Genomic DNA, 26,696 nt, shown 5'->3' with positions numbered 1-26,696 from the left:
TAAGCAGCAACATTCTAGCTGGTTGGAAGAAAAAAAAGATATTCGCAATATAACACAGAGCAGAAGAACAGGCACAAAGTAGTAATAATTAAATAGCTACTCACAAAGACCCAGGACCTCCACTCCTAGAAGGTCCAGCAGCAACACTGCCCGGCGCACCTTCCCCCACCGCTGTCGACGCTCCCGGAGGCCGTACCCGGACCCACGCCTGCCACCTGCTGCCAGGGTTGAGGGGAGGTAGCGCTTCACAAAGAAAATGAGTGCAGCCAACTCCACCTCCCCAAATAAGGCCTGTGCCTGCACCCCTTGTGGGCGCCGCCTTCCGCAAGGTCGAGGCTCTGGCTGCAACAAGCCCTACCCTTTGACATGGTTCTGGGACGGGGCGGGAAAGAAAAGGTAATGAAATTAATAAAGGAAGTAAAGGAAATAAATAGCAGTCAATAGAAAGAGTGAAAAAGTAGTTAAAAAACAAACAAAAAGTAGACAAAAAACAAAAATATAGAAGCAGGAAAATAGTTAGAGAAATAATAAATAAAAAAGATCCAAAAAAAGTGGCTTCAAACAAAGGATTGAAAAGATGCAGGGAGGATTCAAAATCAGGCCCCAGAACCATGCAATAGAGTGAAAAACAAGATGGCCGCGCCCATTGTGACCATGTGCGCAAGTTCGCGCAATATTTTCTCCCCGAGCAAGCAAAAAGCAACACGATCAAGTAAAAGCGTTCGCGAACAGGAAATATCTACCGCTAACAGGCGTAAGCATGCATTGCGCGACCCGGAACAGGAAGTAAGCATCGCGGGAGGGCGGGACAAGTGAAAACAAGATGGCCGTGCCCGTGAGCAACCGCATGGGTAAGTTGGCGAGCCGCGATCACGCAAAAAATACCGCGAACAGGCGTGAAAAAAACTTCTGCGTTTTCGCGATATTTCTGGAGTGTTTGCGGAGATTTTCAACATTTTCGCGATAGTTTGCGAAAGCGAATTTCGCAAATTCCGCCCACCCCTAGTATGTAACAGCAATGGAGATACTTTCCATTCACCCAAGCATTACTAATGCACACATCCAATAACTAAGCCACTACTCAGGCAGTCACGCACTATGATCGCACTCATTCTATCACCCAGGCTCAACAAATGCACTTTTCCAATCACAGAGGCACTAATTATGTACTCATTAAACTATGCAGGCAACATCCATGCATTCATCAAATCACCCAGGCACTAACCATTCACATATACAGTCACCAAAGCTGTACCTATGCAGTTATTCAAACACCCATGCACAACCCATGCACACGTCCAAACCCTCACTTATAACCCATGCACTAATCTAAATACTGAGGCACAACCCATGTACTCATCCAAGCACTCAGGTAATAGTCATGTACTCATCCAATTACACAGGAAGTACCATTGCTGTGAACCTATCACCAATCCAGTATCTATGCTCTCATCCAATTACTGAGGCAATAATCTTGCACTAATATAATCACCACAGCAGCACACTTGCTTTTATCCAATCACTTAAGCTTTACCAATGGATTTATACAATTACTCAGACATTAGTCATGCACTCATGTCATCAGACAGGCACTACTGATGCAGTCATTCAATTTTCCAGGCATGTCGTTTTGTAATCACCCAGGTACTACCTGTTCAATTAAGCAAAAAACCCATGGGCATAAGTCATGTACTCATTCAAATACTGAAATACTACTCATGCACTCATGTATATACAACGCATGTAGTCCTGTTATCTCCTAAGGACTACTCATTTAATCATCCATCCACTATCTATGCATGCATTGAATCATTGAAGCATTAGTTATGCACTTATCTAATCATTTAGGCAGTACTCATGCTCTCATCCAAACACCCAGATAGTAGCAATATAGTGATGCAAATACACATGCACTAACTATGCAGATATGGAACCACCGATGTAGTTACTACATACCCAGGATATCATCTAGGCACTACCTACATTCTGAGGGAATTACCTAGGCACTATCTATGCACTCATCCAGGGAGTACTCAACCACAAACACATGTATTTAAAAGTTTTAGTGAGGAATATGTACTCTTTTAGAACCATCTGGTAAATTATTTATGTAACCTGTCACACACTGTTTGCATGTACTCAGAAGAATTAGTGAGCTATATGCTGTGATACAGATTAATGTGCAGATTTTTATATGCAGTGTTTCTCAAAATTTTAATCTGACACCTCTAAGTAGAAAAGTACAGAAACACTAAACATAGTTGGTACATTGGCTAGAATAAAAATTCAAAAATATATTTTTTTTGTACAGAACAACATCTGCATAACTACAGACAGAATGCCTACACAAGCTCAGAGGAAAAATGAACAGAATCAACTACAGTATCTATGCAGAACTGAGACACAAAAGGGGCAAAATGAAGAAAAAGTGTTGAAAGAAAAAAGAGCTACTGGTAAGCAAACAAAGTAATTTCCTAAAAATATATGTGGACATTTCTAAAGATTACAAAATAATGAAAATAAAATTCAAACTATGAGAAAGAACAACACTGGACAAAATCTATACAACAAGAACAGGAAAGAATGTAACAAAGTTTGACACACCTTAACCAGGAGACAGAAGCAGTTTAAGGAAGTCAGAGCCAGGGTGTTTCATGGTAGAGTAGTTATAAATCTACTGAGAACTATGAAAAAGTATAGAAGAAGGAGAGAGGCACTGAAACAGATAGAACGAGTTGAGAGAGTAGTTGAAAAGGCTTTTGCTTTGAAGAGGAAGCTTTTTTTAAAATTATAAATAGAATGAAGACTCTTGACAAAATGATGTTGTGCATGAAGAGACAAAACCAATAAAAAGATTAGTGAATAGAAGTAACGTTTGTACAGTTTTTAGTGGAGAATGGATACATGCTTCTAGTACAGAGCCTTTTTTTACTGAAGAGAGCTATCTCCATGATAATAGATCAGTCCATGCCATTGATTACAGAGGACGATGTTATGAAATGAATAATGGCACTCCTACAGCGAAAGAGGTGATGGTACCTAGAAATGTAGAACAAGTTATTGGAGAAGAGGTACAAGGAAGGGGGAGTCAGTGATGTCACTGACCATGTCATGAGTGTCAAATTGGCAATCAACCTCTTCCATCATCCAAAATGGGATCAGAGCAGGTCCCACAAATTGAATCTACAGCAGTCTTTCAAATATTTTACACAAGGAGGAGTTGCGGGCACACAAGGAGGATGATAATGTGTCTATTGGAACACAGCTGGACATGTCTCAGCTCCTGCCTTTCTCAACTGCAACCCAAGTAACCCACTTCCCTTAAAGATGAAGAGCATGGTGCATTAACATGGTAAAAATCCTTTGCCAGATACCTGATAATACAAACTCTTCTTGTCTATATAACTCCTTGTATATCTAATAAATATATGCAATATTATGGTTCCTCCGCAAATATATATGTAAGTTAAATTAAGATCCTCATTTAATGGCATATCACATGACAGATATAAAAGACAGACTTGCTGGTACATCTGCTTGTTCTAATTAGTGTTTGTGTGAATGAACCCAAAGTTGCTTGGGATTTTATTGAGAAAGGCAGAAGCCAAAACAAGTCCATCTGTGTTCCGAAAAACACGTTATCATCATCCTAGTGACTAGGACTCTTCTCTGTGTGAGAGGTTTGTAAGACTGCTGCAGATGTAGGTATATATGTATGTATGTGTCTATATATGTATGTAGATTGGAGCTAAGAATAGGAAATCTGTACTTATATATGCAACTAACAATTAATAAATCATTGTATTTGATTAATACACAACTAAATATAAAATTAAAAATGCACACAATGAAAACAATCTAAACTAGAAATCTGTAAAAAAGGGCCATCCAGTATGACAAATGTAAAGCAACTTCATATGGTTTTTGTCAGGATGTTTACAATATACAATGTTTCGGTTTCGGTTTATAATTTATTGCACAGTTAATTAAAATCAATGCGATACAATAACACATAATAAAATTCATTAAAAATCTACAGCATAAATAATTCATCTGTGTAAGTTAAATCAAATGTCCTGTTTTGCTGAGTTAATCATGGATCAGTTTTTGGTAGTTTTTTTTCTACTACTTTTAAAAATTTCACAAATCTACAGCTCAGCTGAGGGTCCTGTGCTGAAAAGCAGGTTAGCACTGCATTCCTTTGTGTGCGTACCGCCTGTAGAATGAAATGGCGTTTCAGCAGGAGCTTCCTTTCTTCGTGCTGTTCCTCACACGAGCATAGCAGGTGCAGCATGTCTTCTGCCCCTTTGCCGCATAACCTGCATAATGTGCCTGCTTTCGATCTCAGCCAGTGAGGAAGATGTAGGATGCATGGTAACAAGCCCAATCTATATCTTAAAAAGCACAGTTTGATTTTTTTTGTATAACCTAAGGCAAGGTAAGGCTGGGAGGCTTGTGTCAGGTATGTATTTAATACCATCCAAGCATGAGATCTTTTTGATAGGATGGCTTTATCCTGAACCCATGACTGTAGTTTGATCGATTTTTTCACCAGTTTGTTGAGTGTTTTATGATCTACAGGGGACGCCCAGAGCCCTGCCAACCCGGTGTTCCTTATGCTTTTTTCAAGGTGTTTTGCAGCTGGTGAGTTTTGGGTCTGCTCTAGCTCTTTCCATGGATATTCGTTCAGCGTCCCTTCGGTCGTTTTTCTTATTTTATCCCAGGAGCAGATATATGCCCCCTGTCGTGCCAATAGCTGTGACCGAATTCCAAACTCCAGTCTGATCTGTGCTGGGGAGGATCGCCTTGGAAGGCTGAAGATGATTCTGTATGCCGACACGATTGTGCTGTCAAGTATAACGGCATCTCTGCCTCGATGGACCTCACTCCCATATGTTAGTGTTGGTAACAGTTTGGCACGTATAACATGTAGTAATATACAATGTAAAACCAAGTCCTACTGTATTTGTTGAACAGTTCACAATTTATTTAACCCCTCTTCCTATTGTATTTGCTGGAGAGTTCACAATGCAGAACGCTTTTATTGTATTGGTCCTACAGTTACACTATAACTATCCCTTTCCTACTCTGGTTAACATGGGTCTTCATTATCAATCTCTGTATAAGCTATGAGAAAATAAATTATTTAATTGGTGGGCTAATAGAATTGCTGCCTACTCAAATGTCCATATAGAAGAAAGTGTGGTATGTACAGCATTGTGATATGGCAAACAACACTGCTGCTATCTGTATCAATGCCTACATGATGGCATGTGTAGCATTGTTTTCTTGTGCCATTGTCTGCACAAGGGTATGATCCATGATAAAAGGGTCTTAATGGGTAAAGGATGAGAGTTCTCCACATTTGTATGTGTTGGCCAATGTGTAAAGGACAATGTTTATTCTTGTTGGTTATGCAGGAGATGTCTATACACAGACAGGAGTGTGTAGACACGGGAGGGTTTCTCAGACAAACATAGATACATTGATCTCTCTCATTAGTAATGTCCAAATGTTGAGGAGATGTATTACATGGTAAGTCCACTTACAGATGTGTCTCACAAACTGTTCCCCAATAGCATTGATAAGGGAGTGTGGAGTAATGTGGACTACACATGTCAACTGTTGAATGTGCATTCACTAACTGACAACATGCATCAAGGAGTGAAATTAAGATTTGGTGTGGGCATATGTGGGTGTTCACACACTGTGATACATTGGTATATGTGTGTGAAAAACATTTTGGATAGTTTTGGATACCTTCCCTTTTGGCCAGATGTGACACCTCAAATTCATGGCTGGAGCTTACCTGAACCTCTTAATCCTTGTACTGTTCAATTGAGCTGTAGACATGCAATCTGAGGGTGGGCTACCCACCAGGACTAATGTCCCTAGCCTTAGGTGGGGTCTAGTACCATGGATATTTGTACAGCTGCTGACAGTAAACTTAAGGCCACCTTGTCTCCATGCAAGATGTCTGAGACCTTGTCAGTGGAGTGATCTGTGCCCATTTGAAGATGTTATTGTTGTGATATGTTTGTGCATTGAGTTTACGCAGATGTCTGACACCTATTTCAACTGTCTTTCAGCATCAACTGAGGGAAGCAGAGGAGACCATGCCGACGATGTTGGGGATGGAGCAGACATAGTGCCTCCGGTCAGGAGACTGACACAAAGGAGGCAGTGGCCCAGAGGGTGAGAGTGTTCCCTGGAGGAGGCAGACGGAACATCATCATTTTCAGAGTCGACCTCCAGTGGCTGATCCCTTTGGAATTGCTTTGTTCACCCTAAGTTGGCAGGGTATGCCCAGACGTGGGTCCCTTGCTCACTTTGCCACTGGAATCAAGATAGCCTGGCTGACGAGGGTTATGAACCCGAAACCGGTCCCAGGATGCTTGTTTCCGGTCCAGGGAAGACATGGCTTGGCAGTTCGGGCTGGACTGTTCCCATGAGGCACAGGGTCAGACTGATTTGCATATGGCCATGTTTGAACTGGGGTGGTGGAGTGAGCTAAAGAATGACGATGGATTAAACCCAGATCAGTTGACTGGGGGTGAGTGTTTGATTAGCTCAAACGCTCCGTCCATCATCCCCTTTGGTATCGCTTTGTTCGACCTGGTGGTGGCAGACCCCACAGGACCTGTGTCCACACCATTCTTGTCCGCCAACCCACCTTCCATCTCCACCCTCCCTGTTGCTCCCCACCAATTCATCCGGCTGCACTCATAATGAGCACAGCATCTCCTTTGCCCCAGGCCCCTCATCCTCTGCCTCTGTGGCCCCAGCTGCCCTGAGTGAGACAGATCTCTCTTGTTCAGGATGCACTGCTGAATGTCAACCAGGTGCAGTCCAGCCAGCTGGCACATACACTGAACTACCTGGAAAACATCCACAGTAGTATGTCTGGACTACTGAGATCTTTTCAGGCTCTGGCCTCCTCACTGATGGCTGCCTTCCACACACTGTAGCCTTCTACTCCACCCCCTCCCTCTTCCCCATCCCAAATCCCTTTACCCACACATGTCCCCAGGAAACAAAAACATAAGCACGCACTTACACCAACATCCACATGTAGCACCCCCAATGCAGCAAGACGTTCAGGCATGCACCCACTGAACAGAACCTCACCAGCTCTTCCACACACATACCTACAGAGCCTGCACCAACAGACAGCCCAGACACAACAGACATCAGACCCACACACACCAACACCAACAACAGGCATACACCCATGACAGACAATGACACTCCCTTTATCTCCTAAAGCCCACTGCTTGTCATCCCACCTCCCCAGGCTCTCATGGAAATCTCTCAATTTTACCTTGGCATTCCCTCTTCCCCAGCCACTGCCCCCCTCCCATAGTCAACACAAATTCTTCCAGTTTGCAGAGTGAACCTTTCAGCTACTTCCTCTGAATGTGTTGCTGATGCTGTGAGTGCAGTGCTTGCTTCATAAGTTACACTTACACATTACCTACAAAGGCCTGGCACTAGGTTATTCTATAGGTTGTGCCTGAGATAGTTCAGTTTCCAGGTCCAATGCTCATGGGGTTTGAAAAGCATGTGCTAAATCGAACTGTGGCCCACTGCCCCAGGCTTTTAGGGATCTCCATATAGCAGCATAGGTATCCTGCAGAGTGTGTTTCCATTGTGCCCTTAGAATGTTTCTCCCACTGCTGCTATGTCATCCCATTGAGTATGTCATACCATTGAGTGACATTGCGTTTTAAGGTGGAATATCTGTGGAAGTCGACTACAGAGTTGCAGCTGAGAAGATGTCTATGGAGTTAACAACACATCCACAAATATGTTTCTTGGACCACATGAATCGAGCAGGGATGTATGCATTGTGATTGTGTCATATCACTAAGGCATCATTGTCAAAGTTAGAATCCCAAGGCCTCTTGGTAGTTGTAGTCAGTGCAATGTCACTATAACCAGACATGATAAATGGAGAGCTGCACGAGTAATGTAGGTCAGTGGTGACATGGCAAAGAAGTTAGAAAGAGCAGAAGGAGTGTAGATTTTGGGTCAGTGTTAGACTTGTTATAGTCAGTTCAATGTTAATGAGAATTGGCTAGATTTATGTGTAATAGACACTGATAGGTGTGATATTGTTTAAATAAAATTCAGACACCTCCATTAGTGAACCGTATGCCTGTACAGTCCAAATGTTTGGGCATGGGAGGACATCCTACAGCTTTCTTTAGGACGATTGCTATAAAATAATGCAAACCATGGTTCCTTTATACATGTGAAATACTTGGAGCCCCCTCCTCCCTTGCCTAGGCCATGGAGGGGCATCAACATCAAGTAGCGGTGTGATTTACTGTTAATTTCACCCGGGTGATTTCTGTTTTGGACTGATCAAGCAGATACAGCAGCGGCAGGACGTGTAGGGTCAGCTCCATGTCGGCACAAAACATGTGGGGGTGAGTTTTGGCCTTATAGCCCACCTTTTCCGTCATCTAAGTAGTGGTGGTTGGAAGTCGTGCCAGATGTGAGGCAACACATAATTGGGTGCACAATCTCACTGGAGGTCCGAGACTCCCACAGCCTGATTGGCGTGCTCCGTCTCCACTGTGCTAGGAGTGGGGTAGCAGTGGCTGTGGTTCAGCTGTGGTCTTCAAGTAGCCAACCCTCCCAACTCGTAAGAGGGCGGTTTGACCGCCAAGCTCACCATGGTCAGACCGCCCCCGCCGACACGGTGGTCGGTTGACCCCCAAACTTGTAATCAGCCCTGAGTCACCGATATTAATGTAGAACACTGGTGCTCCCACCTTTAAATGGGGTGATTGAACCAGGAGCTTGGCGTACGGCGCATCTGCTGTTTTTAGGCAGAGAACTTGCTCCTGACAATCTAAAACTGAAAAGATTACATTTTTGATTGTGTTAGCCTCTTATTTTTCTTGCAGCATGCTAGAAAAATAGTTCAAAATTATTATTGTTAGGTTCAACAGACAGATGGTAAGCACAGGTGGCCCATTAGATTCTGAGGTTGGCAGTGAGCACTTATCATGCCAGCCTATCTCACCTCTAATACTTCAGTCGTTATAATGAATATCACTAGCATTTTAAGATCATACCCCATACATTTCCTGATTAAGTCACATTTCATTCAGAAAAAAGGAAATAAATTATACTTAATGTGCATCACGCGTAACATACAAACTATATTTTTTATAGTGAAAAATAATTCATTCTTTTATTTCCTTTTTCTAGAAATGCATAGTACGTTTAAGCCTTCAATTTGCATTCTGTACAGATGTGTGCGTTTTGCTGGCCACTCCACTTCTGCTCTGTATAGAATGATTGTTAGAAGATTGTGTACTTTCTTCTGAAATAAAAATTGAAAGCATTTGAAAAGAAAATAGTGCCTTGGCCTTGAAAACCCTTTCAACTTTGTCTTTTATTCTAGATCAAATGCATTGTGTGTATATTATTTTCAATACTAACTGCATAAAAGATTCAACTTGATAAGAGAGGCTTCACACAAATCTCGGTTCTGAAACAAAATGAAGACCGTGAACCTTAAAACATGAGTGAATTGTTCTTGCCAAGACTGCTCCAAGTTTATTCAGCACTGCTACCAGCATTAATAAATATAGAGAGATTAGCGCTCCTTGTCAGACGCAGGTGTTTGAAGTCATCGCTTTATTTTGCAAGTAAATAACCTGTACAAAATGTCAGCAAATGGCACTTGTGCAGATCCATGTTTTAAATGTTGAGGGCAGTGATGGAAGCACGAAAGACAATAAGAACCAACCAGCATTTTAAACAGACATCCTCAAAATATGGTAAGGAAGCTACATGCATGGCGAGACCTACCGGAGAAGGCACATTTTGCATTTCCCTAAGCTGGTGGACTTCACCAATGTGCACAACCCCATAACAGATGTTACATGCGCCTTCACAGTCCCCAGAAAGAAAATCGTGGAAGATAAATTGTGGTAAAGAAAACGCAGAAAAACAATTGACAGATGTAAAACAAACCCCTTGCACACAAGAATATGCAAATGTAACTCGAGGAGCCCGACGTAAAAGGTCAGAAAGAAAGGGGATCTGCTTTTTCAAACATAACATGATCAAAAGAATCAAATACACATTAGGTACATAAAGTATATAAGGTCAGAGCAGCTGGTGGGAAATAAAATGCTGCACATAGTAAAACACGAGAAAAAAGACCATATAGCAAATGACTAATTCACAGAGCAAAGTGAACTATTACCGTGAAATTGCACATATCTCTCAATATCTACTGTCACCTTGGATCACATAATATTTTATGGTTAGTGTGAGAAAATGCCCTTTTTTCCTGACACGCCTCTTTTTTTGCTGTTCTTTATTCATTGTTTTTAGACTCTGAATAATGAAACACTGATGCCAAGTGTCCAGTGCATGTAGTTTGACCCCTAAAACATGTAAAGATTGGCTAATCCCTGACTGACATATTTACGTCTCCTATAAGACTATAGTATATGGTAAAAAACTATACCCATGGCATGGAAAGTTAATGTTGCCTGTGGACTGCAGCTCTTACTGTTCCATCCACTAAAATTACAAGGAAAACATGCTTTAGGCCTATAATTGTACCTTGACTGCTGCAATTTAAACCTGCAGCTCGATCTGTCAAAATAACTCTTTTGTACCTTCTTTTTGAGACCTGTGAGGTGAACTGAAGGGCTGCACCTGCTCCCACTTGTACCCAATAGAAAGAAGTGGACTGCAAGGGTTAGATGGCTGGCCTCCATGTGGCTACAGTGGCACAAGAAGCTGCAAGAGGCATTTTCCTGAAGTTACACTTGACCAATTGCAAGTGGACTAAACCCAACTGGTGGACTTTCCTGGAGTGAGTGCTGTCCTTAAAGACCTAGGACCCTTAGCTGTGTCTAACTTGACTTCTAACACCTCTGAAAAGTTATGTCTTAGAAATGTTTTGGACTCACAGACCTTCAGAGGACCAGGACCAACCACCCGAGCCAATCTGTTAATGAAGTGTCTCACTGGGCTGAGCAAACATGTTACTCCTTTACAGAGATTCTTTGCTGCAGCTATTCTATTTCAATGGTTCCCTCATGGAACATTTTTTGGATATGGTCTGCAACCTTGTACCACTGGAGGATTTTTTTTGAACTGTAAAGTTCACTAAGTCTGAATGTAGAAATCTTGAGTAGGTGGAGGATATGAAAGTATTTGGTCAACAGAGGACTTTTCTGAGAGTGAAACTTTCAATTTCCCTACTCAGGACTTTTCCTGCCCAAACCAAAGACTTCTGTGAGAGACTTTACAATGTCTAACTTGCCTTGTGGAACTCTTCTCAGATGCAGCTGCAACTTTTCTCCTCTAGAGCATTACAATTTTCAGAGACTAATTCCCAGGGTAAACTCTCTCAGTAGCAGAGACCATACACTACCTTTGCTGCATTACTTTTTCCTTGGAGTTTTTTCATTGTCATATCTTACAAAATCCCTATTGGGGTAACCCTAATTAGATGTTTGTCATTTTGGTTTACGTTTGCTTATTAGATTTTCTCTATTTCTTTACATTCTTGTGGGGTTTTATATTGTGTTATGTCTTTGTTTTTTAATTGTTTTGGTACTCTTAAATACTTTACACATTTTCTTCAAATACAGCTTGTCTCATCTTTTCATAGCTACAGTGGGTTGAGCTCAGGCTTAATTTACTGAAACCTTTAACTGTTTTTAAAAGGTCAGTGACTTTTCTACTTGTAGTGGGCACTCATCCATCCCAATTAGCAATTCTCCTTCTTACGTTACTGTGTCACAAGTTAGGGACCCTGTTTTGGTGGAAGCTATAATTACAGATGTTGTACTTTTGTAACTTTAATAATTATAATCTGTTTGGATGCAACTATGGATTAGATATAGGATCTTGGTATCATAGGCAATCAGCTAGGTCAAATCTTTCATGCAGAAATTGGCCTATTAATAGACATGTACTTCTAATTCTTGCAGAAAAGAATACAGCTTCAACAAGAACTCAGTGTTCTCCTGGACAATCTCTTTCTGGTGTACTTTCTTAAGTAGATAAATGTTTTTGTCTAGTCAATCCATTGGAATCCCAATCGTTATAGAGAGCCTCATGAATTCCTATAGTGTTATTTTCCTCCTACCATTACATCATTGAATTATCTTCCTAATACCCATCACTTTTTACACTATTGTAAGTATATAACATATAGAAGTATTCATGGGAAATGTGAATTATGGAGATGTTTTTCACTGAGGGGTTCTGGGTTACATCAAATAGACAACAAGAGTGGATTTCAAGTGAAAAACATCCCTGAGATTCACTTTTTACCCATCTATTATTTTATGTTATGTAGGGTCCCCTCAAATAATCTGTCTCTGCTTTCAACTGCTGCACAGGAGCAAAGGAGTAATGTAGGAACCATACACAAGGGCCTCTCGCTCTCTGTCCAAAGAAAAATATCTGACCTCCTGTCACCCACCCTACCACTCTCTCTGCTTCCCGTCCCTCTCCTTCAGAAGCTGTGCTCCCTCCATTCCAGAACCACTCTGACATGCTCTCCCAGAGCACAGCCAGAGCAGCCTGGAATTATGTTATGATGGAGCAGCAGTGAGATCTGTAGTCTGTAGTTTCTATATTACATCAGTGAATTATCAGATTTAGAATTTGACATTCACGCTAATAGTTCTCAGTTATGGGCATACAGAATTATAGATGGGTAACAGAGACTTACTTAAGATTGAACCTCGAGTTGTCTATGATGTCACTCAGAACCCCAAGGTGAACTACATCCCCAGAATTCACATTTTACCCTTCAATATTGTTATGTTATGTATGGCCCCCTAATCCATCTGTCAGTGATTTCAATTGCTATGCAGGGGCAGATAATTAACAGGGTAGTCATACATAACACAGCCCCCTCCATGTCCCAGATTTTTAATAAAAAGCCTTATCTACAATCCTTAACCAACCGAAACCACCTTTCCGGCCTTTCTTTCCCGTCCTGCAGCTGTGCTTTTTGATTTCTTTCAAAGCAGACAAGCAGAGCTGCCCTAACAGGATCTCAGAGCGCCCTATCAGCCTGGTCTGGAAGGCTTATGTGACATCACAACAGTGGGTAGCCAATTTTGTTGTTGCTTGTTGCTCTGTTATAGCAGTGAGTTATGACATTTAGAAACTGAAATAAACAGTAGAAGATCTCAATGAGAGCCATACATAACAGTGTAAAAAACCCTCACTTTCTATTGACTTTGGAACCTTAACTACAGTCACGTTTTAGGACATACTAGAAAGTCAATATCTTTTAATCTGTCATGTTGACAATAAGTGCAGCTTACCTCTGTAATTTCATACTATATCAATAATTTCTCAGTGTTTGCACACTTAGAAATTTAAAAATCTATATAGTTTCTTCAAATCCACCTTGCACACCACCAAGCAGTGAATCACCTAAAGCGATACGTAATAGCATGGGGAAGGTGAATACCAACTTGAACATTTCCTAATCATGTATGGCTATTTTATGGAATGGTTAGTACCACAAACATTTTTTGTTGGCTTAGTGCTGAAGCCAAAACTGACGGCTGACTTTCGGTAGCTGGACTTTTTAACAAAACAGAAGAGGACAAACATATTTCCTAAACTATAATAAATAGATGTAACTTTATTTCATTATTGTAGTAATCTATTATAATTTCCCCATCCAGGTAACCTGTGACTTGATTCATACCAACCAGAAATTATTTGACAATGTCAAAGTTCAAAAGATGTCTTTGTAAATTTCTGCAATAGCTCACATATTATTACATTTTGGAAATGTGCCTCTCTTACGACAGGTAATTTTTAAATGTTCTTCAAAGACCTCACATTTTTATAATCTGTGTTGCCGACCAATTTAGTAAAATATCTGAGAAAACTGGCACTCAATTGTTCAAACTCCAAATGTTTGTATTTTTGTTAATTACAGGTCTTGACCAGTAGCATGGGACTGTGTCAAGAATAAATAAAAATATTCAGGGAAAATGTATTACACCTTTATCCCCTTATCGGCATCAGAGTGATTGCTGATAATTTAGATATTGGTTTACTTTCAATTTGAGCCTTTAAGGTTTTCTTCATAAAAACACTTTGATTGTCAAAGTAGGCTGTGTTCCCAGATATCTCATGCAGCTAGAATCCTTAACAGATTCACCAGACCCTCACTTCTATCTTTTCCCTGTTTATTCTGTAAGCTGCAACTTTGCCAAACAGGTCACCGAACAATCCATGATGAATATAGATGGAGATGACTAAGGCATCATCATCATCATCTGTAAACAGGGGAATGGAGTTCCTTGATTGCCAGGTATTGCCAGGTACTTACTCACTTCTGTGCCAGACACTCTCCAATGTTCACTCTGATGGCAAACAAACCATGGTGGGCACTTTCCTAGACATTTATGCCTCAGGTCTCTGGATTATATATGCCTTATAAGTGCACACTGAATGCACTTGTAGTGATATACATATAAAGCAATGAAGCAGTAAGGGGTTTACTTATGAATACATTATACATGAATAATAGAGACAGATCATGTTGTCTTTGTCAGGTCCTGGTCCATATAGGTGGAAACAGCACAATCCAAGATAACTTCAAACTCACATTTTTTCAACTACAAGGGATACTGAATTAGTAGTTGTCTAAGCCATGATTCCAGGGAAGAAGACAAGGCAAAATATGACAAGCTTGCTTTATTGATCCGGAATCTGCTCATAAAGGAGCAAATAGCAAACAGAACAAGCAATGGTTGTTTTATGTACACCCTTAGAACCCCCCCTTCTATGAATGAGGAATTCCTGTTCAGCAAAGATTGCAAGTCTAACTTAAGGGCAATGGTGAATGTTCTACATGTTCCTTCCTCATTACCTCTTCTCAGAGGCTCCAATCCTTTCTAATTTTTTGCCAAAATCAACGGAGTACATAATGTTAATTACCAAATATCGAGAATAGTCTCAATTACATGTGAATCAAGATGTTTTCCAAGTTTCCTAGGAAAAGACAGATGAGCGAATGGTCAGTATGGTCTAAATGCTACAAATGCCCCCCTTGCAAAAATTGAATAGCAGGGTTTGGGGATTAAACAGGGAAGCCTCCATGATGCCCACCAGAAAATCATGCTTGAAATCGGGCAATACATAGCGAGCATTCCTGGTGATTCGTGCTCTCTCCCTTATGTTTGTAGAATCTTGGCTGCACAGTGCACTGGCAATCCTTCTGATCCTACTGTTTCTTCTATCTGTATTATGGAAGCCTTAATGTACTGTCTTGCTGATGTAACCCTTATTTCACCTTGAGGTTCTTTGGATTGCCCCAGGTTCACACTCTGGATGATGCAGTTCATAGACATATGCAGTCCATTGTTATGTCCCAGAGTTGAGAGAGCCTTGACAGTCTAACCGCTCATGGGCTTTATATATTCATGCTTTGCCCGGTGCATATCTTCACCGTAAGTGACTCTGCTAGGAGACTAGTCACCAAAACATTTGTGATGATGTAGCTGTAAAGCTTTGTCTTAGGAAAAGCCATCTAATAATGTCACTATTATTTCAGAACAACCTGTTTAAGGGTAGCAGAAGAGTTGGACAGCCTTGATATGTCATTGGATGGCAACTCTACTGAACTAGTTTGTAGAAAACATTAGTGATCATTTTTTTATGAAATACTCATGAGGGAGAAACGCCTGTATGCCACATCTTTTTCCTGGATGTTGGGTTTAAAGGTTTAATGTGTGTTGCCATTAATAAGAAAATTGTTTCATTTATTATTTGTCTCTTACTTATGGAGATTCAAGAGGAAGACAAAGTTAATTATAGAATAAGGCTTGACAACTTAGAAAAAAGGTTTTGTGAATTTGGCCTCTTGGTCTTTGTGTGTGGGTGTGTGTCTGTGCCTCTCCCTGCTTGTGTGGCTGTGCGAGTGTGTCACATATCCACTTTTAAGTTTCCTTCTAAGTTTCTATTGTGGTGGCATTCCCACTAGTGTCTATGGGAATTGGTCAGGGATATTCCAAATATGGTACACATCGACTCAGGTATTAGTTTTTTGATATTCACAAACATTTGTTACCTGCACTATTAAGGTACAATAAAATTAAAACTGGAAGGCACAGACTTTACTGCTGCACAAAGTGTGGGAAGGAGCACCAACAAAACCAGCTATCACTCAAGTGGAGTTGGAAAGTAAACATATATTTCTAAAGTAACTTTCAAAATGTGTACATTTCCCATTCTTTGGGGCATATTTTACAAACATTCATGAAACATACAAACCACCGTATATAACAGCAGTCATAGGTGTAATTTGTAGTGGCATGTGCAACTTAATAACAAAGCAAACACAATGAGATGCACAGGGTCAAGACTGATTTGCATATAGCTGGGTCTGAACTGATGTGGCGAAGTGAGCTAAAGAATAATGGTGAATTCAACCCAGATCTGTGACTGGGGGTGAGTGTCTGAAAAGTTTCAGTGCTCCTTCCATCATCTCCTTGTGTTTGCTTTGTTTGCCGTAAGTGTGCAGGGTATGCCCAGACGCGAGTCCCTTGCTCACTTTGCCACTGGATTCAAGCTAGCCTGGCTGAGGAAGGGTGTTACCAAAAACCGGTCCCAGGATGTTTGTTTCCATTTCAGGGAAGACCTGGCTTGGCAGTTTGGGCTGGACTGTTTTCTTGAGGCACAGGTTCAAGACTGATTTGCGTATAGATGGGTCTGAACTGATGTGGCGAAGTGAGCTAAAGAATTATGATGATTTCAACCAAGATCTGTGACTGGGGGTGAGTGTCTGAAAAGTTTCGGGGCTCTCTCCATCATCTCCTTGTGTTTGCAACTTAATGACAGACATAGGTGTAACTCTTAGCTCATGGGGTCAAATTAATCTTTCAGTGCTCTCGTAGAGATAATAAGGAAATCTAGGGAGGCTGTCATCATATACAAATTGATTAAGTTTGGCCATCCCACAAATACAACAATTACATACTGGAGAGGAGAATATTCAGCGGTTGTTAATAAAATCAGGTAGCCAAACAAAATTTCCTAATATATTGTGCTGTTTGTGATAGCAATTTGTATGAAAAAGCTATAACATAACCAAACGAAGAAGGTATGAGTGTTTTAATATAATCTAAGAAATTTGGGCTACATCTATGAAGCCTGTTTCCGTTCGTAAATGGCTTGAGTCACAGAATCGGGTGATTTGCAAAAGCAAAAAGACATTGATTATGTATTCAACCCAAATTGCAATTTGGTAGCACGTGACCAAGTTTAAATTTGGGTTCAAGACCAAGTACTGATTAGGCATTTGAAAAAGGCGTGTTTGAGTTGTCCCATCCAAATATCAAATCAGATTGAATTTTATTAACCTTCTGCAACTGATATCTGGTCACTAAACAATAATGCTTTACTGACTACTGAAAGGTAGCAATAAGGCATTCCGAAAATTGAAAGGGATCCCCAAAGGAACCCTTCCCCTTTGTGAATGTTGAAAATAACATCTTGGAAGAGTAGTTTGTGGTGAAGTGGACCACTGACTACTGTTAAAAGATGCTAGCAACATTTATTTTTTAATATGCATCCACTTTTCCTCTAAGGAAAATAGGCTGCATTTAACAAAATATACTTTATTTAAAAGCAATTACAGACATGGTGGCTTGCTGACCTCCACAGGCCACCATCCCTGAGAAGGCTGCAATTCCTAGTGGATTGCAATTTGCAGCCTATTTCAATAATATTCATGAGGTAGTTCAAATTGAGACCCACTAGGAATTGGCATTTGCGAACTGAACTCTTAGTAGATCGATTCACAGAATAGTACACTGGTTGCAAACTGTGACCAGTATTTTGGGACCAGTGCTAGCTACATCTGGCCCTTTGTTTCCCAAGATAAGGGTTAGGAATGCATACTTTTTTTGCAACAAGTCTTTACTAAGATTCTCAGAAACAAAATAGTACACATTAGGATAAATGACAGTAACTAGGAATAATGTAAAGTATCTCTTGTGTGACAGAGTACACATACAGCAGTAGACATATTAGAGACGTTGGGGAGATGGGAGAGGGGAGTGGGGGTACCTAACAATGTGTTTACCAGGAAGATGAAAAGAGGCAATAGAAAGAAATGGAGAAGTTACTTATTGTTCCTCCAAAAATATGGTGAACACTGACCTAAAGAAGTGAGAATAGGTGGTCCCACTGAGTGGAGTTGTCCTTGAGAGGAGCACTTCAAACTGTTGCATTGAGGATCAGCAGGGTCTCTTTAGTGGAGACTTTGCCTACCACAATGCCGATGGAGCAGGTCTTAGAATAGTCAGCATGGGAACTTATGGGCTTCATTAACAGGACCCACATCTATTTTAAAAAGGCTAGTTGGCCATTGACCTTGTATATCACTTTCTCACAACAAGCCTTTAGTGATAATTGTGTCAATAATTACAACTGACCTAGACTAGTTTGTCACCTCCAACAATGGAGCATGTACTGTTTAGCTACTGCCAGCAAGCTACCTTTGCAACATGTTAATTTTGGAATATCTGACATATCATGTAGCATGTCCAGATGGCATGATCTGGGTAATGGTAAATCAATGGCGGATGATAATGTGTTCCAAACATCTGACCAGTGGCTAATAAGGTTAAGGCAGCATCATAGAGAATGCACACGGTCACATTCAGCCTGAGCACACTGTCAGCAGTGTGTGTGCAGAAGTCCTGTTCTGTGTAAATTGTTAAGTACAGTAGTTATGGAGTATTTTGAAAAACAGTTTTCCTTCTTGAAGGTACTTGCTGCACAAGACCATTTGCTACTCTTAAAAACTCAAGCAAATCTTCCTATGCATACTCTGCACAGCTAAGTGTGACAAACCATGTTGGTGTACCTAAGTTCCGTAACATGCACTTGAGTTCTCCATGACGACGATACCAATACTCATTTGTTGCACGTTGACATGCCATCAAATTGATTAACTGTGCTTCTAAATTTTCATCTATTTCTTGAACTCTCTCCACAAATTCTTTCGCAGAAAGAAGTGATTCATGAACTCCAGTTTTAAGTATATGATTCACTGCATACGAGAGAGAAGACAGATCATTTTCAAACAAAAGGTGAAATATGTATGGAATGCACTGTCGAAATCTAGGATCTTCAGTAGGCCTGGGCTAAAATTTCATTCCGTTTGCGGAAATTGCGATAATTTGACATTTTCGCGTTCCGCGGAAAGCGCGAAAGTGTCAAAATTTCCGCATTCCGCAGTTTAACGATAATTTGGTTCTTGCTCGCGCTGTAAAATAATACATTCTTGCGTGCGTGCGATCGCCTTACCTGAATCCCTGCGTTCGCCGACAAGTTTTCTTGATCCGGTCGCGTTCTCCATGAGATGTTGTATTGTTTTCAGCCATTTGCGCTGATTCGCGACAGTTCGCGCCCGCAGTGACGTCATGCGTCGCGCGATCACGTCTTTCTTCTCGCGATCATGCACCGCGAGACAACTGAAAACAAGATGGCCGCGCCCGTGAGCAACCACATGGGTAAGTTGGCGAGCCGCAACCATGCAGAAAATCTCACGAACATGCGGGAAAAAAACTTCCGCATCTTTGCGATATTTCCGCGTGTTTGCGATAATTTTTAACATTTTCGCGATAATTTGTGAAAGTGGATTTCGCAAATTCCACCCACCCCTAATCTTCAGAATATAATCTTGTTGACCGATATTCTGAAGCTGGAATCCGTACAGGTCAGTCATCATATCGTCCACCCTCTCCAGTAGGAAACAACTGAGGAAAACAACGAGCTTCCAAGCTTTTCTACCATACACTCATTGGAGTTCCGTGTGCTTTTTTCATTTGAAATAACTCAATGCTACTTCCTATCACTTCTTTTGAATGCAAAGGACATATTGTATAATGTTCATAAATCTCTTCAGTCCTTGACTTGTCCACTCTCTCTATTTGACCACTTTTCAAAATCATCTTATAAACATATTACCTGTTCATCCACATTTACATTTTTGTAATACATATTGTTCTCTATAAGATATAAGGTAGCCTTTTCAACTTTATTAACATCCACAAATTCTTGCCATATTTTGAGACTCTTTGTGGGTACACCATTTACTAAAATAACTACTGCCTCATCTTCCTCTTTCTCTCCAGCAATGGTTTCAATGTTTTTCTTAAAATCCAAAGGTAAGTACACCACTCTTCCTTTCAGCCCTCTTTGCAAGTCTGTTGGTGGCAGTTTACCAGTTTTAGGCTCCATCCGAATTCTAATTTGAAAAGGATGAACAGATTGAATTAGAACGGACTCATATGTATTCAATTTGTCCAGCTCCTGCGGAATAGCTACTATCTCCAACTTATTATGCACTGCTCTAGCAGACGTTTTGTTGTCTTCTAATTTGTTGTAACAATATTTACATATATGTTGATCACTACCTAACTCAAATCGACCTTCAACAAACAAGTACGTTGCAAATTCTTCCCACTTACCATTGTTCTCCTTTTCACTTTTCAAATACAAATCAACATTCCTACTTTGACTTTTATAATGAGTTTGTCGACAACAAACACAAACATAGTTTCGTATTTCATAGCACACTACATTAAACTTTCCAATTTCTTTTTCAAACTGATCAGTGCTAATCACTTTCTCATCTCCTCCATCTTTCACTTTCTATGAACTGCTCTTCTGAACAAAATATCACATTTCAATATCATCACACTTTTTTTGAACATCTGATAAAGAACCACATAAAAGACTTCCATTCAGTTCACTTAAACTTAATGCACGACTTTTTACATAGTACAGTTTCTTTACAAAGTTCCGGATTTCTGAACGGTGTACTGCTAACATCCTGAAATGATGAAAAACACTTTTACAAACTTTTCTTGAAAGACAAGCCAGAGAATGCCCATACTTCTCAGTATATTTTCTTACATTACATGGATCTAGTCCTTTTAACAACTTAATCTTCTGTTTTATACTTTTCTGAGTATATTCTCATAGCAAATTTCGCATTATATCAATGGATTCCTGTCGAATACTACAAATGCTACTACAACTCCACTTATACACAGGACCTTGTGGACGTTTCCCTTGTAATTCTTCAGCTATTAACTCTTCGGCACTTTTACCAACCATTTCCTCCTTTGGAAGAGGAACACCATCCTGAACTTTGTAGCAACGACCTCCAGTATCAACTGCAAATGATAAACTATTTTCCTTAAAGTAACTTTCCTCATTAAAAAAAGGTTCAGTACTAGAAGTATGTCTCCTATGTCCACTAAAGATTTTACAAAAGTTGGTTCTGTTCACAAGTCTTTTCTTTCTACTTTTGTCTTTCAATACTTTGCCTATTTTATCCAATACTTTAATTCTCTTTAAAATCAAAATGAACAACTTCTGTTTCAAATTGAAACTAAGCAGTATCCACTATAATTTCAATGCGCTGCTTCTCTTTGAATTGGAATATTCTTCTTTTATATTTGCAGCATGTTTTCAATAAATTCTGATTCACTCTAGATCGAAAAAGTCTCTGATGAATTTCATGAAATTGATTTTTGTCTCCGAGTACCAGATACTATTTCTTTATCATCTTTCCTTTTCCTCGTATTTGAAATTGAACTCTGCTTCACCTTACTTGAAAAATTCTTCTTTTTGCTTTGTGTGATGCTTTTCTCATTAAATATTCGTAATATTTGTTTTGCTTTTACTTAAACAAACAGTTTCTCTACTAGTCGCATTCTTTCCTACTTCAAGATCTTTCCTTTTCGTTAAATATATTTTTTTCTTCCCTTTTCTTTTTTTTTCACTTCTAGGCATTTCCAAATTTCAATCCAAACCAAATAATTTTCTGAAAAACAAAAGATAGATTCAATTATTTTTCACATTTCTTCACTATGTTAAAATAATAACATTCAATTGCAAAACTTCCACTAACAACAGACCCAGTGCTGCAATGTGATGGAGCACGACAGATGAGCACTAGGATGACAAGTAGTGCCATAGAACATACAGCAAGTATGTATTTAATTATTTACATACTCCTTCACAATTTATATATAACTGCACTACCTCATACTTTTCACCTCTCCGCCACACCACACCACCCCACACCACTTTCTCTGCAACCCACCGCACATAACTTTATAAATAGTATTTTTTTAAATGTTAATCTATGTACTTAGAATGATATTATCAACCAAACACCACACATAAAATTTTCCATTATTACCTAACAATTTTATCAACAACTTCGCAAACATAACACTGCACCCAGGGCTTTAACTGGAGGGGGTGTCTGTGGTGATGTGACCACCAGCACTTTATTTTTGGGAGTCTCGAAACGGGTCTTTACAGGGCTCTATTTTCCGACCTCACAAACATAACCCGTTTTTTTTTCTTTATTGCACTGCAGTGACATTGTCAGAGCATGCACATTGCTCACTACTTAGAAGTGCAGACATCATGCCAAGTGACTCGCATTGTAGGAGAAGGGAAATCCTTTAAAGAGAGCCATTTTCTCTCAGTATTTCCCTTCTCTTTTTGCAACGCACCAGCAACATCATCGTGGGGTGATTAGCAGACAGACCACCAGGCGCGCAACGCCCATTGCCCCGGACTCTGTGACACAGCTTTCCGGGCGCACACACAGAGCCGCACCCGAGTACTTCACCGGTCTTCAAAACATCATTTTTTTTGTAAAGGAGACTCTGTTCTTTTTCACCCCTTTTTACAACCCCTACATGCCCACTCTGCCTATTGCTGAAAGAATTAGGCTCCCTCGAAATTTCCCTCTGGTTGCTCAACCGACCACAACAAGGCAACTCCAGCACGAACCTGCTCTCACCTTACACACGGTATGTTTTAGTGCTACAAAAGCACACACTTTGCCTGCCTCACTAAGTTCTCACAAATCCTCTTTCATATGAACATTAAAGCTTTCCAATTACTTTTATATTCCTATACTGTACTTCACATGGAAATATAGAACTCAAGGTTCTCACCACCCCAAATTAGCTCTCTGGTATACTTTTTCAAATATAAGAAGTACAGGTATTCAGTATCTGTCAGTCATGGCCACTTTAAAACAGTGTACCTATAAACAACTCGACAAAACGTTATGTTTCTAAATTAACGTATTACACTTAAAAGCTCCTTTATATTTCTTTCGCTAGATGTACCTTTGTTTAAAACACCACCAGAGAAGGGTGTTGAAGTATGCTTCACAAAGAGTAACTCAAAGCTTTGTTATTCTGTATTAAAAAATCTGCCTGTCAATGCTTTTCGCAAGCCTTTTCAACACCTTAAGAGGGTAGCTGGATGAGTATAATACGTCGTATTTAAGATCGGGGGCGGACAATGCACGGAAATAAGAACGTATAGTTGAATAAAGGGCGAGTGAATGCGTGGCCAGATGCATCAATGGATAGATACATAGATCAATTTATCAATGTATGGATGGATGGAAGAATGAATGCAAAGACCAGTACTTACGATAGACGGGTGGGCTGATAAATGCTTAGGATTGATTCTGGGACAGATATATCTATGCATATATAGGCGTATCGCTGCATGAATGGCACAGTGCTTACTATAGGCGAGTGCGCTCATAGATGCTTAAGATAAGTGAACAAACAGATTTATGTACATATATAAGTAGGAATATATGCATCAATTAAAAGATGGTTGAATGGCGCAGTGCTTAGGATGCATGGATACTGCACTTTAATTCGTCCGGGTTTTTGGACCGGCATTTATTTTCAGGCAGCCTCCAAACGACTCTCTACCAGGCTCTATTTTCGGCCCTCTCAAAGATAGTCAATTTTTTAAATTTTTTATTACACTGCAGTGACAGCACGCACATCGATGTACGCATGCTTATTTTTCTCACTACTGAGAACTGGAGACATCACGCTAGGTTACCCACGTTGTAGAAGAAAGGGAAATCCTTTAAACAATGTTTTTTTCTAAACCTACGATCATTGGAGAGGATTTTTTAAAGCACACAATGATACTTATCTTGATTTAGACCTCGCCCCAACTTGCATAGCTCACACCCCTTTAAGAGCTTTGCTCCCCCCTTTTAGAGCACCCCCCCTTTTTTTTCTCCCACTTAGAACCCTAACTACACCATAGTAACAGACAAACAGTGTAACCTTCCATTAAAATCTACAATGGCACCAAGTTTCATAATTTTCCATCAACGCTATCAGCCTTCTACCACAGTACAAGAGTGTCTATCAGCACGAAAATGTCTTATCCACAGAAATGTTGTGTAATTTCTGTACCTGTCTGCTGGAACTCTCATCACCAAAACGTATTAAAACATGGGAATTTGCCAGAAAAACATATACCACACCATAAACCGATTCATAAATGGGCACACTGCCACTGCACCACCCTCTTCCCCATCCTTCCTTAACTTCACAAAATTAAAGAAAGAGCCACACCAAACCTAGTAAACACACTACACCAATACAAGAACTTAATTTCAACAACTGTCTACCGGAACGCTCATGAGCAAAGTGTATTAAAACATACAAATTTGCGGGTAAAACATATACCATGCCGTAGGGCACTTTATAAGTGCTCCCAGTGGTACTACATCACCTTCAGTAGCTCGACATAAGCACGTTACTAAATTCTGTGTTTTAATCAGAAACATACCCACCTCCCCCACCCTTCCTTAACCGTACAAAATCAAACAGAAAACCCCACCATTCCTAGTAGCGCCACTATACCCATATACAGGCTTAATTTTAACAGGGGTGTGCCAGAACACTTATCAACAAAATGTATTAAAACATGCAACAATACCATAGCACAGTTAATAAAAAGGCCCACTCAAACTACATCACCTTTACTAACTACACATGCCCACATTACAAATGTCCGTCTTATAATCAGCAACATACGCACATCCCCCACCCCCACCCATACCATTGCTTATCCTTATGAAATCAAACAATGAGCCCCTGCACTCCTGTTACCGCCACTATAGCCATAGCTAGGCTTAATGTCAACAGGTGTCTGCCAGAACGCTCATCAGCAAAAGCTATTAAAACTTACAATTTTGCAACTCAAACATACACCATACCATAAGATGCTTTATAAATAGTCACAGTACCACTACACCACCTCAACACCCGCCCTTGCTTAACTTTACGCAATAAAAGAAAGAGCCCAAGCAAACGTTGAAGCACCACTATAGCCATACACAGCCTTAACTTCAACAGATGTCTCCTGAAAAGCTAATCAGCAAACCATATTAAAACATGCACATTTGTGGGTAAAACATATTCCATGCCATAGGGCGCTTTATAAGTGCTCCAAGTGGTACTACATCACCTTTAGTAGCTCCACATCTCCACATTACTATATTCTGTATTTCAAACAGCAACATAACTACCTCCCCCACACCCACCCCGCCCTTGGTTAACAGTACAAAATCAAACAGAAACCCCCCATTTCTAGTAGCGCCACTATACCCATACACAGACTTAATTTTAACATACTACTGGAACACTTATCAGCAAAAACTATTCAAACATGCAAATTGGCGGGTAAAACATAATCCATCCCATAGCACTGTTTATAAATAGGCCCAGTGAAACTACATTACCTTTAGTAACTACACATGCCCACGTTACAAATATCTGTCTTATAATCAGCAACATATGCACCTCCCCCACCCCACCCATCCCTTGCTTAACCTTACAAAATCAGACAACGGGCCCCAGCACTCCTGTTACCGCCACCATAGCCATACATAGACTTAATGTCAACAGGTGTCTGCCGGAATGCTCATCAGCAAAACCTATTAAAACCTACAATTTTGCAACTCAAACATACACCATACCATAAGATGGTTTATAAATAGTCACAGTACCATTACACCACCTCAACATCCGCCCTTGCTTAACATTACGCAATAAAAGAAAGAGCCCCAGCAAACGTAGAAGTGCCACTATAGCCAAACAGAGGCTTAATTTCAACAGATGTCTCCCGAAACACTCATCAGCAAAACATATTAAAACATGCAAATTTGTGACTAAAACATATCCCATGCCATAGGGCGCTTTATAAGTGCTCCCAGTGGTACTAGATCACCTTTAGTAGCTTGACAGCTGCACGTTACTATATTCTGTGTTTCAATCAGCAACATAACCACCTCCCCCACTCCCACCCCCGCCCTTGCTTAACCATACGAAATCAAACAGAAACCCCCACCATTCCCAGTAGCGCCACTATACCCAAATACGACGTTAATTTTAACAGGTGTCTGCCGGAACACTTATCAGCAAAAAGTATTCAAACATGCAAATTGGCGAGTAAAACATAAACCATCCCATAGCATGGTTTATAAATGGGCCCAGTCGAACTACACCATCTTTACTAGCTAGACATCTATATGTTACGAAAGTCGTTTAAACACTCTGTATAGTGTATAGCAGGGCATTGGGAGAGTAAACAAAGTTCTAATTCCCAAAAGTTTGATAGACAGTCCCTTTACTGTATCTATATTAAAGATATTAAATGGAATGATTAAACTGACGAGTGTCTCAAAAGGGATAGTGAATCTCACCATCAGTAAAACACGAACCACTTCACCACCTACATATATCCGCCACAGTGACACAGCCTGACAAATAGTATCACTTATAATCACATGTAGT

Source organism: Triturus cristatus, chromosome 8 (genome assembly GCF_964204655.1).
Source record: "Triturus cristatus chromosome 8, aTriCri1.1, whole genome shotgun sequence".
Taxonomy (NCBI): domain Eukaryota; kingdom Metazoa; phylum Chordata; class Amphibia; order Caudata; family Salamandridae; genus Triturus; species Triturus cristatus.
This window is presented reverse-complemented; position numbering follows the sequence as displayed.